Source organism: Leptodactylus fuscus, chromosome 11 (assembly GCF_031893055.1).
Source record: "Leptodactylus fuscus isolate aLepFus1 chromosome 11, aLepFus1.hap2, whole genome shotgun sequence".
NCBI classification, from domain to species: domain Eukaryota; kingdom Metazoa; phylum Chordata; class Amphibia; order Anura; family Leptodactylidae; genus Leptodactylus; species Leptodactylus fuscus.
This window is the reverse complement of record NC_134275.1, coordinates 151,988-166,818: the sequence shown is the minus strand read 5'-3', so window position 1 is coordinate 166,818 and position 14,831 is coordinate 151,988.

The window sequence follows — 14,831 nt, the reverse complement described above, 5'->3', positions numbered from 1 at the left end:
CTTTCAAAGCTGCATCAGCATTAACACAAGTGGCTAGTCACAAGTATATAGAAGTACATAGTAGACTCCTTACATTGTAGAGGCTGAAGAATCCTCCCAGTGTAGTGGACAGAGGAAGCCGTGTTCAGATATAGAGGCTGTAAAGAAAGTCAACTCCTCCCCTCTCCAATGAGTGTGAAAAGAGAACGGGCCCTCACCACTCACTGTGTTTGTCTTAAACTTGAAGGTGTCTATGGACGGAACTTCCCTAGTAACAGGGAGTGAACAGCAAACTAGCTAGAAGGAAGAAACTTAATGGTAGTAACTTTAGAGAAGTTTTTCCGGCAATAAATGGCAACATTTTTAAATAAAGTTCATTACATTTTCACGCAGAATACTGCTCTACTAAATGAGACTAAGCTGTCTGAAAAGTTAGTGACCCTTTAGGCCAGGGCTACACTGTGAGTTTTTGTAGAACTAATGATTGATTTTAACTATTGAGTGACAGCTGAGGCTACAAGATTGCATGCAACTCATTATATTCATTTGGAGTTCAAGTGAAGCAAAATAGTTCAAATCAGTTTGTAGTGATACAAAATGTTGCAGCATAGCCCTGGCCTGAAACGTTTTCAAAAAGTTCCATGGGGAACCATAGCTATTGACTGTGTACCTAGCTTTAGTCATCATACCTGGAGTGGATGGAAGTGTACACCCCATTTACTGATGTAAATTAAAATGTATTAGTAAAAATATGTGCATGGAAACTTTTTTTTTTTTTAAATAAAATATTGCTACTTTATAAACACAAATAGTGACCCAAACGTCTGCACAACTTGCTGTGAACTGGACGCCATGATTTTGCACAATACACATTTGCTCAGTATTTTTTGTTAATTTTTGTAGTTGAAAACCAGGAGAAAAAAAATTATAGGATAAGTTTTTTGCATCATATTTCATCCCATGCAGTGGGGGAAAATGTACAATATATTGCGGTATTGAAGGTTAATAGCCTTCTCTGAGTTCCATGCTGTTTTTTTTTTTTCGTTATATGTGAATGAGCTTTTAGAATCCACAATATAGTATAAAATTGTAGTATCAAATCCACAATGTGTAAATTCACTCTTATCTAAAGATGTGATGGTACTCAGAATTGTAAGCCTCAAAAAGACGCAGGATAGGTCATCAGTATGTGATCTGTCAGGGCCTGCACAGATCAGCAGTTGTAGCAATCTCTGGGAGCTGCTAGTAAACGGGGAGGGTGTGCACGTTTTCAAGGTAATAGGAGTGGTGTTACAGTTCCCCTGAACCTCCGCTATGCAGTGGACAGGGCTGCTGCGCTGCTCCTATTATATGAATATGAGTTGCATTTCACACAGTCCTCATCCATTGGCATCTGCAACAGCTGATCTGTGTAGGGCCTGAGTGTCTCACTTCAACAGGTCACATATTGGTGACCTATCATAGAGCCGGAAAACCCATTTAGAGTCTAGATTAAAATCCTGATTTTGCCGAGACAATTCTGGGAATCAGGCCACAAAAAGAGCAAGGTTTATATAATCCCCACCACAAAATGGGCACACTTAAATGTCTCGATTTTGACCAATAATATATTGATGAGTTTGGTCAGGTTAGCTTTGAAGAGGGCAATGGAGAGAGAAGCCATGTAGAAGAATCCCCAGGTGAACAATAAAGGAGATCACTGGCGCTGGTCCGTGGAAGGCAACGCGTTTCGGGGAAGGGATGCCCTATTTGAAGTGCAAAATATGACTGGTATTTTCTTTCAGAGCTCACATCGCCTCATTCCCTCCCCCTCCCTTTCTCACCCACTCCCCCTCCCTGTTTTCCTAAACTGTTTACCCACTACTATCCCTTCCTTACTAACTCATCCCCTCTAGCCCATCATACTTACCTGTCTTTCAGTCCAGATCTACAGGGCACTGGAGGTCACTTCTTCTAGATGGTCAACACCTCGTCTTCTTGACGTCTGCTGGCCTGTGCAATGGAGCTGGAATGTCAACAAGAACAAGGGCCGGCCTTCCGGTTCTGTCACACAGGTCCGGGTGGCCGGCAGACGTTGAAAAGAGGTGACAACCAGAAGAAGTGATATCCTGTGTTCAGAAGAAAGTTAAGTATGATGGGGTGGTATTGAGTTAATTAGTTGTCTTTAAAATTGGAAAACGAACCTGGAGCCCCAGTAATCTAGGCAAATATAGATTTTTGGAACCATGAGTAATTTAGAAGGGGAGGCGGAGTATAAAAGTCTAATAGTTATATTTCTAAGAAGTTCCTGGGGCCCAATGCAAAATATGTAATAGGGCCCCTGACTACCTTGTATCATTTAAAATAGTATATTTTATGTGTCACCTTTGAAGCCCCTTCAGGATCCAGGGCCCAATAGAAACTGTTATGGCTGCACCCTTTATAGCTACACCCCTGTATACATGTAGTAATGCAAATTATAATCATTTAGGTAGATCGGCAACTTCTCATAGGCTTTGTGTTTCCAGTAACATTTACCATTCCCCATACGTCCAACACAGCAGCACAACAGATGGGGGTATTCCTGCCCCTGCACGCAATTAGGACAGGTGGAACTTTTGCTCAATCAATAACCTCCCCTATAAGAGGTCACCAGACCTCCCCCTCCTCGTGTTTTTTTCTGTCCTGCGGATAGGGACAGGTGGTGGGGGGGGAGGCCGGTGTCCTCTCCCCCTGTGATAGTAAGACGATTACTTAGCTCTGTAAGCCTCTCTGCCTGTGGATGTCGCTCCGTGCGCTCGCTGGTTCTCTGTGGACGTCCGGCCGGGGGATTTCCTAGGCGCGCACTCCGGTCAGCTGGTTATCGGCAGTGGGGAGGCGCATGCGCAGTGCACTCTCTCCTTGCTCCGGCCGTGTGTCCGCTCCGTCCCTGATATTCAGGGTCGGGGGGGGAAAGAGCGTGAGTATGTGTTGGATGGGAGGCTTCCCCCTCATACAAAGCAGCAGGTAAGAGGCATACTACTACGTATCATTATTATTATGCACAGAATCCTTCCCCACCTGGTGGTGGGGCGGGGCTTGATCTCCCTCCCCTCTGGGAGGTATTTAAGACTCAGTTGCACTGGGACCTGATGCAGTGCAGACGTGGTTTGTGATTGCTGACACATTCTGAGGGAAATTGGAAGGACCTTGCAATAAGTTTGAAGGTAGTGGTCGTCCTGTGGTTTCCAGCAAGGGGGTATGGTAAGGCATATTGAAACAAATGTTATTTTCCCTTATAGATGTCTTCTTCATCCTCGGTGTCTGAAGGACGTGGGGGAAGGTCGGCGCCTAGGCTCCGGCATTTACCATGCAGGGATTGCAAGACCCCCTTGCCGGATGACTATGATTTTTCCCGCTGTCGCCAATGCCGGGCTTCACAGCCAGTGGAGTCGCAAATTGGGGAGGCAATGTCATGGGTGAAGGAGTTTGTGAAAGACTCAATGAGGGAGATGAAGGAGTCTATCTCCCACTTAGCTAAACGACCACGCTTGGATCTCCCCTCTGTCCCCTCCCCTAGGGGGGAGGAGTTCCAGGTGTTGGATGAGATCTCTTCGGATGAGGAGTCGGATGTTGCAGGTCCATCTTTCTCATTAGAAAAAATGCCGAAATTATTGAAGTTGGTACGCCCAGATAGGGGCGAGGAAGGGGACCCAAGGGCCCCAAGGGCATTTAAGGTAGAACCTTCAGTCTCAAGATGTATGGAGACGGAATGGAAGAGACCGGAGAAATCGTTTCAGATTTCTAAGAAATTTCGTACACTCTTTCCGGTGGAAGACGCGGAATTTAATCGTTGGGGGCCAACCCCGAGGGTTGACATGGCCGTGTCTAAATTGTCAAGACGTACAGTCTTACCTTCGGATGACGGATCCAATCTCCAGGACGCAATGGATAGGCGGGCAGAGGGCTCTCTGCGCCGTATATACAGTCCTATGAAAAAGTTTGGGCACCCCTATTAATCTTAATCATTTTTAGTTCTAAATATTTTGGTGTTTGCAGCAGCCATTTCAGTTTGATATATCTAATAACTGATGGACACAGTAATATTTCAGGATTGGAATGAGGTTTATTGTACTAACAGAAAATGTGCAATATGCATTACACCAAAATTTGACCGGTGCAAAAGTATGGGCACCTCAACAGAAAAGTGACATTAATATTTAGTAGATCCTCCTTTTGCAAAGATAACAGCCTCTAGTCGCTTCCTGTAGCTTTTAATCAGTTCCTGGATCCTGGATAAAGGGATTTTGGACAAACAATTCAAGTTCAGTTAAGTTAGATGGTCGCCGAGCATGGACAGCCCGCTTCAAATCATCCCACAGATATTCAATGATATTCAGGTCTGGGGACTGGGATGGCCATTCCAGAACATTGTAATTGTTCCTCTGCATGAATGCCTGAGGATTTGGAGCAGTGTTTTGGATCATTGTCTTGCTGAAATATCCATCCCCGGCGTAACTTCAACTTCGTCACTGATTCTTGAACATTATTCTCAAGAATCTGCTGATACTGAGTGGAATCCATGCAACCCTCAACTTTAACAAGATTCCTGGTGCCGGCATTGGCCACACAGCCCCAAAGCATAATGGAACCTCCACCAAATTTTACAGTGGGTAGCAAGTGTTTTTCTTGGAATGCTGTTTCTTTTTGGACGCCATGCATAACGCCTTTTTTTTTATAACCAAACAACTCAATCTTTGTTTCCAAAATGAAGTTGGCTTCTCCAAATGTGCTTTTTCATACCTCAGGCAACTCTATTTGTGGCGTACGTGCAGAAACGGCTTCTTTCTCATCACTCTCCCATACAGCTTCTCCTTGTGCAAAGTGCGCTGTATTGCTGACTGATGCACAGTGACACCATCTGCAGCAAGATGATGCTGCAGCTCTTTGGAGGTGGTCTGTGGATTGTCCTTGACTCTTCTCACCATTCTTCTTCTCTGCCTTTCTGATATTTTTCTTGGCCTGCCACTTCTGGGCTTAACAAGAACTGTCCCTGTGCTCTTCCATTTCCTTACTATGTTCCTCACAGTGGAAACTGACAGGTTAAATCTCTGAGACAACGTTTTGTATCCTTCCCCTGAACAACTATGTTGAACAATCTTTGTTTTCAGATCATTTGAGAGCGGGCTGTCCATGTTCGGCGACCATCAAACTTAACTGAACTTGAATTGTTTTGTAGAAAGAAATGGTCCAAAATCCCTTCATCCAGGATCCAGGAACTGATTAAAAGCTACAGGAAGCGACTAGAGGCTGTTATCTTTGCAAAAGGAGGATGTACTAAATATTAATGTCACTTTTCTGTTGAGGTGCCCATATTTTTGCACCGGTCAAATTTTGGTTTAATGCATATTGCGCATTTTCTGTTAGTACAATAAACCTCATTTCAATCCTGAAATATTACTGTGTCCATCAGTTATTAGATATATCAAACTGAAATGGCTGTTGCAAACACCAAAATATTTAGAACTAAAAATGATTAAGATTAATAGGGGTGCCCAAACTTTTTCATAGGACTGTATACAACTGCAGCAGCGCAGGCCTCAGTAGGAATCTCAACAGGGGAGGTTGTCCAGTTTCTTCGGGGAAACATAACGTCTCTTCGCAGAGATATTGATGCAGGCGTTCCGCGTGACGACCTCCTGACGTTTCTGACCTCCACATCCATGGCTGTCGATTATCTAGCAGAGGCGGCGCTCTATAATGTAAAAATTGCAGCAAAGTCCATGGCGTTGGCGACGGCCGCAAGACGACCATTGTGGCTTAAACCCTGGAGAGCGGACAATACGTCCAAGTACAATTTATGTGCACTTCCGTACGAACCAGGTAGGCTCTTTGGGAAGGAGCTGGACGTTATTATGGAGGGGATGGCTGACAGCAAGGGGAAGAGTCTCCCACAAGGTGCCAGAGGTAGACCCGGTCCATCATATAGAGGGAGAGGATTCTCCAGAGGATATGGAGCCAGGGGCTCCTTTCAAAGACGCCCGGGGACCCAGGGCAGAGGAGCAGGTAAACGCACCTTTCGCGGGGAAAAGAAAAAGAAGCCCTCCTTCTGACGCCAACCCCTTCGGGCTCCCCTCCCGCGGAGACACAGCACCCTTACCGGTGGGAGGTTGGCTGGCCCATTTCGCAGCAGCATGGGGTCATCTCATCCAGAACCCATGGGTCCTCCAGCTCGTGCAGACGGGCTACAAAATAAAGTTTGTGTCTCTTCCACCCGACAAATTTGTGAGTACCCGTGTTTTATTTGGTCAGAAGCAGATCCTTCTAGAGAACGCCGTCCAGGAATACCTGGACAAAGGCGCTCTAGAGCTGGTTCCTTTGGCAGAGTGGTCGACCGGAGTATATTCTCCGGTGTTTCTGGTCCCCAAGACATCAGGGGGATGGAGGATGGTGGTCGACCTAAGATCTCTCAACCAGCATGTCCTCAAGTCCCGTTTCCGGATGGAAACTATCAGGTCTGTGATACCATTTCTGCAGCAGGGAGACAGCTTTGTCACCCTGGATCTAAGGGACGCCTATTTGCACGTCCCGATTTTTCCACCACACAGGAGGTTCTTGAGGATCACGGTTGTGCTGAACGGTACGCTGTGTCACCTACAGTTCACAGCTCTCCCGTTCGGGATTTCCTCGGCCCCCCACACCTTTACAAAGGTGGTGGCTCCGGTCGTTGCAGCACTTCGGCTCCAGGGGGTATTTATTATACCTTACCTAGACGATTGGCCGTTAAAGGCCCACTCAGCAGAGGTTCTCGCTGCCCACCTAAGGACCACAGTTACCTTCCTAGAGGAATTAGGCTGGATGATCAATTGGAGCAAATCAAGAATTGTCCCCACCACCAGAATCCAGTTTCTGGGATTCATTGTGGATTCTCAGAGGATGGAGATATCTCTTCCTTAACCTCGGAAGGAGAAGATTTGTCGGGCGGTGCAGCATCTGGCGGTCACACGGAAGGTTCGAATAAGAACCGCAATGAAGGTCCTAGGTCTAATGTCAGCAACTGCAGATGCAGTGCCATGGGCGCTATGGCATATGAGGCCACTACAAAGCAAGATCCTCAAGGTCTGGAACCGCAGCCCCGCAGGGCTGAAGAAGCCGATCCAGTTGACCATCAGTACCCGTCGATCACTACGATGGTGGTCCCAGCTGAAAGACGGGATGTCCACGGTCCAGCCCGACTGGACCCTGTTGACAACAGATGCCTCCCTGGTCGGATGGGGAGCGCATCTGGGGGAGACCCTAGCACAAGGAACATGGGGCCAATCAGAGAGGATCCAGTCATCAAATTGGCGCGAGTTGCGAGCAGTGTATCAAACCCTGCTTCACTTTGCCCAGGAGCTCCGCGGCAAGGCGGTAAAGATCAGGTCAGACAACATTACAGTCGTCCTGTATTTGAACAAACAGGGTGGGACAGGGTCCACCTCTCTTCTCAGACTGACGGATCAGATCTTTGCTTGGGCAGAGAGAAACCTAAGCCACCTCAATGCGGTGCATATAAGGGGACACCTGAACGTGCTGGCAGACCAGCTCAGCAGGGGAGAAGCGGTGTCAGGCGAGTGGTCCCTCAACCAAGAAGTGTTTGCGCAACTAACTCAGATGTGGGGTCTCCCCGAGGTGGATCTGATGGCCACCCAATACAATGCCAAGGTGGAGAGGTTCTGTTCCCTCTACCAGGAGGACAACCCCTTGGCAGTAGATGCCCTATCAATACCTTGGAGGTTCAGGCTGGCGTACATCTTCCCTCCACTTCCCATGATTGCGAGGGTATTGGCCAAGATCAGGCAAGACCAGGTATCGGTGATTGCCATCATCCCGTTCTGGCCGAAGAGGGCATGGTTTACCCACCTCATACAGATGAGTCGAGGGAATTACTGGAGGCTTCCACTTCTTCACAACCTGGTAACCCAAAACAAGCGGCTATGCCAGAACCTGAAGAGGTTCAACCTGACAGCCTGGAGGTTGACCGCACCCTATACGGACATGACGGATTGTCACAGGCCGTGAGAACAACTTTGGCCTGTGCGAGGGCAGAATCCACAAATCGGAGTTATTTGAGAATTGGAAGAATTTACCAGCAATGATGCGCGGAGAATCAGCGCCCATTAACACCAATAGAGTCAATATTGGAGTTCATGCAGAGTGGGCTGGAGAAGGGTCTCACCCCAGCAACACTAAAGGTACACATAGCTGCCCTCTCAGCCGTACTAGGGGTCAGATTGTCTCAGAATCCGTTGATAAATCAATTCCTGAAAGGGGCCACTAGGCTCCGACCTTCGGTGCAGTTCCCAGTACCGCAATGGGACTTAGCCACGGTACTACAGGGGCTTTGTGGGCCCCCCTTTGAACCCCTACAAGAGGTGGGGTTAAAGTTTCTTACATACAAAGTGGCGATTCTGCTAGCCGTTACTTCGGCTAAACGCACAGGGGAATTGCAGGCGCTGGCAGCCTCGGAACCCTATCTGTTGTTCTTTCCAGACAGGGTACAGTTAAGATACCTTCCGGGGTTTATACCAAAAGTCCCTTCAGGTCAAAATATTAACCATACAATTACTTTACCTACATTCTTTGCGTCCCCCTCCTCCCCAGAGGAGGAGAGGTGGCATACCTTAGATCTGAAGAGGGCTTTGCAGATCTACCTGGAACGTTCCAGGTCCTTCAGGAAGGCGGAGAACCTGCTAATAAATTTTGCAGGTAGATATAAGGGATGTAGAGCATCCAAAACAACTTTGGCACGATGGATCAAAGGAGCCATCTCTCTGGCGTTCTGTACCCAGGGACTATCGCCGCCTGGGTTTGTGAGGGCTCATTCGACCCGTGTGGTTGCCGCTTCTTGTGCAGAGAGACATGCTGTCTCTCTGGACCAGATCTGTGCGGCGGCAACCTGGAGCTCTCACCTAACCTTTGTTAGGCATTATAGACTAGATAGGTTTAGCGAGGAGGCAACTGCCTTTGGTCGCTCAGTTTTGACGTCAGTATGTCAGGAAGTCCCACCCTAGGGGGATTTTTCTTGCTACCTCCCCATCTGTTGTGCTGCTGTGTTGGACGTATGGGGAATGGAGGATTATGTAGATAATCTGTTTTCCCATAGTCCAAACAGCAGCACAAAGCTCCCTCCCTATGTATTTGTTGGTTTGACATTCTGAAGGATTTTTTGAAATTTATACTTTATAATTAACACGTGGAGGGGGAGGTCTGGTGACCTCTTATAGGGGAGGTTATTGATTGAGCAAAAGTTCCACCTGTCCTAATTGCGTGCAGGGGCAGGAATACCCCCATCTGTTGTGCTGCTGTTTGGACTATGGGAAAACAGATTATCTACATAATCCTCCATTATATCATTTTAGTGAAGGGAACTTTATGTAGAGGCTAAAAATCTGCACCCACCCAAAGGGTTTCACTTGCAAAGACAATTCCACCAATTGTATCCAGCCTAAGCAATTCTCTGCAGGCTAAATACATCAGCAACACATATTTAAAGATTTGCTATAATGTTTCATTGTATGCAAAATTTATCAGCCTGGTTATTTAAGGCCCTGAGCATTCTGGAGAATCTGGGCCAGGACATTCACTCGGTACATAGGCGGGGTTTCCCCTCCCAAACCCAGTTAGGAGTGACCTATGATGCTGGGAGTTCTTGTCTCCCTGCAATCGGTGCTTACATACGGACACCTTCCCCCACCCCACCCCGAAGAACCTGACCGACCATCCGACACTCCCCCCTGCATTCCTACACTCACTATTATTCCCCATAGTGGCCCCTGCACACAGTATTATGTCCCATAGTGGCCCCTGCACACAGTATTATGTCCCATAGTGGCCCCTGCACACAGTATTATGTCCCATAGTGGCCCCTGCACACAGTATTATGTCCCATAGTGACCCCTGCACACAGTATTATGCCCCATAGTGGTCCCTGCACACAGTATTATGTCCCATAGTGGTCCCTGCACACAGTATTATGTCCCATAGTGGCCCCTGCACACAGTATTATGTCCCATAGTGGCCCCTGCACACAGTATTATGTCCCATAGTGACCCCTGCACACAGTATTATGCCCCATAGTGGTCCCTGCACACAGTATTATGTCCCATAGTGACCCCTGCACACAGTATTATGCCCCATAGTGGTCCCTGCACACAGTATTATGTCCCATAGTGGCCCCTGCACACAGTATTATGTCCCATAGTGGCCCCTGCACACAGTATTATGCCCCATAGTGGTCCCTGCACACAGTATTATGTCCCATAGTGACCCCTGCACACAGTATTATCCCCCATAGTGGCCCCTGCACACAGTATTATCCCCCATAGTGGTCTCTGCACACAGTATTATGTCCCATAGTGACCCCTGCACACAGTATTATGCCCCATAGTGGTCCCTGCACACAGTATTATGTCCCATAGTGACCCCTGCACACAGTATTATCCCCCATAGTGGCCCCTGCACACAATATAATGTCCCATAGTGGCCCCTGCACACAGTATTATGTCCCATAGTGGCCCCTGCACACAGTATTATGTCCCATAGTGGTCCCTGCACACAGTATTATGCCCCATAGTGACCCCTGCACACAGTATTATGCCCCATAGTGGTCCCTGCACACAGTATTATGTCCCATAGTGACCCCTGCACACAGTATTATCCCCCATAGTGGCCCCTGCACACAATATAATGTCCCATAGTGGCCCCTGAACACAGTATTATGTCCCATAGTGACCCCTGCACACAGTATTATGTCCCATAGTGACCCCTGCACACAGTATTATGTCCCATAGTGGCCCCTGCACACAGTATTATGTCCCATAGTGGCCCCTGCACACAGTATTATGTCCCATAGTGGCCCCTGCACACAATATAATGTCCCATAGTGGCCCCTCCACACAGTATTATGTCCCATCGTGACCCCTGCACACAGTATTATGTCCCATAGTGGCCCCTGCACACAGTATTATGTCCCATAGTGACCCCTGCACACAGTATTATGCCCCATAGTGGTCCCTGCACACAGTATTATGTCCCATAGTGACCCCTGCACACAGTATTATGCCCCATAGTGGTCCCTGCACACAGTATTATGTCCCATAGTGGCCCCTGCACACAGTATTATGTCCCATAGTGGCCCCTGCACACAGTATTATGTCCCATAGTGACCCCTGCACACAGTATTATGTCCCATAGTGGTCCCTACACACAGTATTATCCCCCATAGTTGCCCCTGCACACAGTATTATGCCCCATAGTGGCCCCTGCACACAGTAGTATCCCCCATAGTGGCCCCAAACACAGTATTATGTCCCATAGTGGCCCCTGCACACAGTATTATGTCCCATAGTGGCCCCTGCACACAGTATTATGTCCCATAGTGGCCCCTGCACACAGTATTATGCCCCATAGTGACCCCTGCACACAGTATTATGTCCCATAGTGACCCCTACACACAGTATTATCCCCCATAGTGGCCCCTGCACACAGTATTATGTCCCATAGTGACCCCTGCACACAGTATTATCCCCCATAGTGGACCCTGCACACAGTATTATGTCCCATAGTGACCCCTGCACACAGTATTATGTCCCATAGTGGCACCTGCACACAGTATTATGTCCCATAGTGGCCCCTGCACACAATATAATGTCCCATAGTGGCCCCTCCACACAGTATTATGTCCCATAGTGACCCCTGCACACAGTATTATGTCCCATAGTGGCCCCTGCACACAGTATTATGTCCCATAGTGGCCCCTGCACACAGTATTATGTCCCATAGTGGCCCCTGCACACAATATAATGTCCCATAGTGGCCCCTCCACACAGTATTATGTCCCATCGTGACCCCTGCACACAGTATTATGTCCCATAGTGGCCCCTGCACACAGTATTATGTCCCATAGTGGCCCCTGCACACAGTATTATGTCCCATAGTGACCCCTGCACACAGTATTATGCCCCATAGTGACCCCTGCACACAGTATTATTCCCCATAGTGGTCCCTGCACACAGCATTATGTCCCATAGTGACCCCTGCACACAGTATTATCCCCCATAGTGGCCCCTGCACACAATATAATGTCCCATAGTGGCCCCTGAACACAGTATTATGTCCCCTAGTGACCCCTGCACACAGTATTATGCCCCATAGTGACCCCTGCACACAGTATTATGCCCCATAGTGGTCCCTGCACACAGTATTATGTCCCATAGTGGCCCCTGCACACAGTATTATGTCCCATAGTGGCCCCTGCACACAGTATTATCCCCCATAGTGGCCCGTGCACACAGTATTATGCCCCATAGTGGCCCGTGCACACAGTATTATGTCCCATAGTGGCCCCTGCACACAGTATTATGTCCCATAGTGGCCCCTGCACACAGTATTATGTCCCATAGTGGCCCCTGCACACAGTATTATGTCCCATAGTGGCCCCTGCACACAGTATTATGTCCCATAGTGGCCCCTGCACACAGTATTATGTCCCATAGTGGCCCCTGCACACAGTATTATGTCCCATAGTGGCCCCTGCACACAGTATTATGTCCCATAGTGGCCCCTGCACACAGTATTATGTCCCATAGTGGCCCCTGCACACAGTATTATGCCCCATAGTGGCCCCTGCGCACAATATAATGTCCCATAGTGGCCCCTGAACACAGTATTATGTCCCATAGTGACCCCTGCACACAGTATTATGCCCCATAGTGACCCCTGCACACAGTATTATGCCCCATAGTGGTCCCTGCACACAGTATTATGTCCCATAGTGGCCCCTGCACACAGTATTATGTCCCATAGTGGCCCCTGCACACAGTATTATGCCCCATAGTGGCCCCTGCACACAGTATTATGCCCCATAGTGACCCCTGCACACAGTATTATCCCCCATAGTGGCCCCTGCACACAGTATTATGTCCCATAGTGGCCCCTGCACACAGTATTATGTCCCATAGTGGCCCCTGCACACAGTATTATGCCCCATAGTGACCCCTGCACACAGTATTATGTCCCATAGTGACCCCTGCACACAGTATTATCCCCCATAGTGGCCCCTGCACACAGTATTATGTCCCATAGTGACCCCTGCACACAGTATTATCCCCCATAGTGGACCCTGCACACAGTATTATGTCCCATAGTGGCCCCTGCACACAGTATTATGTCCCATAGTGGCACCTGCACACAGTATTATGTCCCATAGTGGCCCCTGCACACAGTATTATGTCCCATAGTGGCCCCTGCACACAATATAATGTCCCATAGTGGCCCCTCCACACAGTATTATGTCCCATAGTGACCCCTGCACACAGTATTATGTCCCATAGTGGCCCCTGCACACAGTATTATGTCCCATAGTGGCCCCTGCACACAGTATAATGTCCCATAGTGGCCCCTGCACACAATATAATGTCCCATAGTGGCCCCTCCACACAGTATTATGTCCCATAGTGACCCCTGCACACAGTATTATGTCCCATAGTGGCCCCTGCACACAGTATTATGTCCCATAGTGGCCCCTGCACACAATATAATGTCCCATAGTGGCCCCTCCACACAGTAATATGTCCCATAGTGACCCCTCCACACAGTAATATGTCCCATAGTGACCCCTGCACACAGTATTATGTCCCATATTGGCCCCTGCACACAGTATTATGTCCCATAGTGGCCCCTGCACACAGTATTATGTCCCATAGTGGCCCCTGCACACAGTATTATGCCCCATAGTGGTCCCTGCACACAGTATTGTGTCCCATAGTGACCCCTGCACACAGTATTATCCCCCATAGTGGCCCCTGCACACAATATAATGTCCCATAGTGGCCCCTGCACACAGTATTATGTCCCATAGTGACCCCTGCACACAGTATTATGCCCCATAGTGACCCCTGCACACAGTATTATGCCCCATAGTGGTCCCTGCACACAGTATTATGTCCCATAGTGGCCCCTGCACACAGTATTATGTCCCATAGTGGCCCCTGCACACAGTATTATGTCCCATAGTGGCCCCTGCACACAATATAATGTCCCATAGTGGACCCTGCACACAGTATTATGTCCCATAGTGGCCCCTGCACACAGTATTATGTCCCATAGTGGACCCTGCACACAGTATTATGTCCCATAGTGGCCCCTGCACACAGTATTATGTCCCATAGTGGCCCCTGCACACAGTATTATGTCCCATAGTGGCCCCTGCACACAGTATTATGCCCCATAGTGACCCCTGCACTCAGTATTATGTCCCATAGTGACCCCTGCACACAGTATTATCCTCCATAGTGGCACCTGCTCATAGTATTATGTTCCATTTTGGACATCCATGAACAATTATTATAGTCTGAGAGACCCAGGGGAGGATACAAACATAAAAAACACTGTTACTTACTTACTTGGCTCCAGCTTACTCCCTGCAGATGTCGGCCATCTTCAATGATGTACGGGACGTCACGTGAGCAGGGGCTTGCATTGCGATACGTAAGGACGCAAGCCCTGGCCCTGTGAGACCTGAAGCCTTCTGGAGCCCGGAGGGGTAATATTGTTTTTTATGGTCCGCATCAGTCTAAATTTATACCAGAATGTTGACAGTCATTTTTTAATTATGCCAGAACTGGGTTCTGGCGTGCATGATCCAATATAAGCACTGCCTTCAGTCCTATACTATGCACAGTATGGGAGGTAGAACAGATATTAATATAAAGCTCATTGAGTTCACTTTTTGGACACTTTTTTCCCACATTTTTATGATCCCTTGACAGATCAGAATAACAGAAAATTGTAGCACTGCTGTGAATGCAACATTGTATCACCAAACTAGACAACCTCTATAAGAGTCTGTATTA